The sequence below is a fragment of the Capricornis sumatraensis genome, chromosome 13 (assembly GCF_032405125.1).
Source record: "Capricornis sumatraensis isolate serow.1 chromosome 13, serow.2, whole genome shotgun sequence".
Taxonomy (NCBI): domain Eukaryota; kingdom Metazoa; phylum Chordata; class Mammalia; order Artiodactyla; family Bovidae; genus Capricornis; species Capricornis sumatraensis.
The window spans coordinates 41251676-41255675 of record NC_091081.1 but is presented as its reverse complement, the minus strand read 5'-3'; the positions used below and the strand labels follow the sequence as shown (position 1 = coordinate 41255675).

At 40.0% G+C, this 4000-nt stretch overlaps 1 non-coding gene across 1 annotated transcript; it reads left to right on the top strand.

The window, feature by feature from the left end:
* The first annotated feature begins 2806 nt into the window (after window positions 1–2806).
* Window positions 2807–2879, top strand: TRNAF-GAA (transfer RNA phenylalanine (anticodon GAA)). The gene has a single exon. It is a non-coding gene; the product is annotated as a tRNA-Phe (tRNA).
* Window positions 2880–4000: the final 1121 nt, after the last annotated feature.

Here is a 4000-nt window from a genome sequence, read left to right as displayed (position 1 = left end):
CCAGAAAAATAAACAACCCCATCAAAAAAATGCGCCGAAGAACTTAACAGACATTTCTCCAAAGAAGACATACAGATGGCTATCAAACACATGAAAAGATGCTCAACATCACTCATTATCAGAGAAATGCAAATCAAAATCACAATGAGATACCATTTCATTCCAGTCAGAATGGCTGCTATCCAAAAGTCTACAAGCAATAAATTCTGGAGAGGGTGTGGAGAAAAGGGAACCCTCTTACACTGTTGGTGGGAATGCAAACTTGTACAGCCACTATGGAAAACAGTGTGGAGATTCCTTCAAAAAACTGGAAATAGAACTGCCACGTGACCCAGAAGTCCCACTGCTGGGCATACATACCGAGAAGACCAGAATTGAAAATGACATGTGTACCACAATGTTCATTGCAGCACTGTTTATAATAGCCAGGACATGGGAGCAACCTAGATGTCCATCAGCAGATGAATGGATAAGAAAGCTGTGGTACATATACACAATGGAGTATTACTCAGCCATTAAAAAGAATACATTTGAATCAGTTCTAATGAGGTGGATTGGAGAAGAAAATGGCAACCCACTCCAGTATTCTTTCCTGGAGAATCCCAGGGACAGAGGAGCCTGTCAGGCTGCCATCTATGGGGTCACACAGAGTCAGACATGATTGACGCGACTTAGCAGCAGCAGCAATGAGGTGGATGAAACTGGAGCCTATTATTCAGAGTGAAGCAAGCCAGAAAGAAAAACACCAATACAGTATACTAATGCATATAATATGGAATTTAGAAAGATGGTAACAATGACCCTATATGTGAGACAGCAAAAGAGACACAAATGTATAGAACAGTCTTATGGACTGTGGGAGAGGGAGAGGGTGGGATGATATGGGAGAATGGCATTGAAACATGTATATTATCATATGTGAAAGGAATTGCCAGTCCAGGTTTGATGCATAATGCAAGATGCTCTGGGCTGGTACACTGGGATGACCCTGAGGGATGGGATGGGGAGGGAAGTGGGAGGGAGGTTCAGGATGGGGAACACATGTACACCGATGGTGGATTCATGTTAATGTATGGCCAAACAAATACAATATTGTAAAGTAATTAGCTTCCAATTAAAATAAATAAATTTATATTAAAAAAATTAAAATGAGATATCACCTTCACCTGTCAGAATGGTTGTCATCAATAAGAACACAAATAACAAATGTTGATGAGGATACAGAAAAAAGGAAACCCTTGTACACTGTTGGTGGGAATGTAAATTTGTGCAGCCACTGTGGAAAACAGTATGAGGTTTCTTAAAAAAACTAAAAATAGAACTACCATGTGATTCAGCAATTCTACTCCTGGTTATATATCTTTTAAAAAATTCCACTAATTTAAAAAGGCACATATGACCCAGTGTTCATAGCAGCATTATTTACACTCACCAAGATATGGAAGCAACCTAAGTCCATCAACAGATGAATGGAAAAGAAGATGTGGGAGATTATATATATATATATATATATACACATATATATACATATTAATAAATACATACATATATAACAGAGTACTAATAGGTCATTAAAAGGAACAAAATTTTAGCATTTGGGGCAATATGGTTGGACTTGGAGGGCATTATGCTAAGTGAAATAAGTCAGACAAAGACAAATACTATGTGACATCACTTATTTGTGGAATCTAAAAAATATAACAAACTAGTGAATATAACTAAAAAAGAAGTAGACTCACATATAGAGAACAGTGTAGTGGTTCAGCGGAGGGAAGGGGCAATATAGGGGTGGGAGAGTGGGAGATACAAACTGTTGGGTGTAAGATAGGCTCAAGGATGTATTGTATAACATGGGGAGTATAGCCAATATTTTGTAATAACTGTAAATGGAAAGTAACCTTTTAAAATTGTATAAAAATTTTTAAACATTAAAAAAGGAAGTCATATATATATATGTATATGTATATTTTAAAAGAAGGGGGTGGGAGAGCAATCTAGCCAGTAATCAAATTCCTATGTGCTCTCCACAGTCTGGAACACCCAGAGAGGTTCACAGAGTTACATAAAGAAGAAAAGAGGGAGGAAGGAGAGAGAGATGACCAGGATGGGAAGAGGGGGGATCAAAAGAAGAGAGACAGATCTTGCCAGTAATCAGTTCCTTAAATGTTCTCCACAGCCCAGAATACCCAAAGAGATTCACAGAGCTGGGTAGAGAAGAGAAAGGGGAGGAAGGAGATAGAGGTGACCTAGGGGAGAAAAAGGAGAGTCAAAGGGGGAGAGGGCAATCAAGCCAGTAATTACACTCCTAAGTAAAAATGGGTACTGAAGATTGGATTCTTAAAGGTACAAACTTGATAACAAATACCAAAAACTGGAGATTTAAAATCTACAGTAGAGGTTAGACTCTCAAAAATACAATATTAATAAAACAAAACAAAATCACAAAAATTATTTTAAAATATATATGAATTAGCTTTAAAAATAGGGTTTTTTTGGCAAGGTAATAGGTTATACAACGAAAATTAAAGGAGTAATAAAGGACTTAAAATGTGTTTTTTTAATTTTAAAAATTGTTATAATAAAAATATATCTAGGAATTTCTCTGGAGCTATTGCAGGCAGTGTGGGGTCAGTTTAATTTCAGATAGTTCCTTGTTCCAGCTTATACTTCTCAAGATCTATAGGCCCCTTCCTGTGTAGTTGGTGCTAACTACAGGGTTTTAATCTGTTGCACCTGTCATTTCCAAAGCGGTCCCCCCTGTTTATTTTGGCTTCTTCTATTTGCAAGTCTCTTCAGTGTCTGAGGAGCCAAAATAGCTCAGATGGGAGAGCATTAGACTGAAGATCTAAAGGTCCCTGGTTTGATCCCGGGTTTTGGCAGGCAAACGACTCACTTGGGCTTCCCTGGTGGCTCAGATGGTAAAGCGTCTGCCTACAATGCGGGAGACCAGGGTTCGATCCCTGGGTTGGGAAGATCCCCTGGAGAAGGAAATGGCAACCCACTCCAGTATTCTTGCCTGGAAAATTCCATGGACTGAGGATCCTGGTAGGCTACAGTTCATGGGGTTGCAAAGAGTTGGACACGACTGAACAACTTCACTTCACTTCAGTGTCTAATTTCCACCCTGACACCTGACCTGCCTCTTGAGAAATCTGTATGCAGGTCAGGAAGCAACAGTTAGAGCTGGACATGGAACAACAGACTGGTTCCAAGTAGGAAAAGGAGTACGTCAAGGCTGTATATTGTCACCCTGCTTATTTAACTTCTATGCAGAGTACATCATGAGACATGCTGGGCTGGAAGAAACACAAGCTGGAATCAAGATTGCCAGGAGAAATATCAATCACCTCAGATATGCAGATGACACTACCCTTAGGGCAGAAAGTGAAGACTAACTAAAAAGCCTCTTGATGAGAGTGAAAGAGAACAGTGAAAAAGTTGGCTTAAAGCTCAACATTCAGAAAACGAAGATCTTGGCATCCAGTCCCATCATTTCATGGGAAATAGATGGGGAAACAGTGGAAAGTGTCAGACTTTATTTTTGGGGGCTCCAAAATCACTGCAGATGGTGATTGCAGCCATGAAAGTAAAAGAGGCTTACTCCTTGGAAGAAAAGTTATGACCAACCTAGATAGTATATTCAAAAGCAGAGACATTACTTTGCTGACTAAGGTCCATCTAGTTAAGGCTATGGTTTTTCCAGTGGTCATGTATGGATGTGAGAGTTGGACTGTGAAGAAGGCTGAGCAATGAAGAATTGAGGCTTTTGAACTGTGGTGTTGGAGAAGACTCTTGAGAGTCCCTTGGACTGCAAGGAGATCCAACCAATCCATTCTGAAGGAGATCAGCCCTGAGATTTCTTTGGAAGGAATGATGCTAAAGCTGAAACTCCAGTACTTTGGCCACCTCATGCGAAGGGTTGACTCATTGGAAAAGACTTTGATGCTGAGAGGGATTGGGGGCAGGAGGAGAAGGGGACGACAGAGGATGACACGGCTGG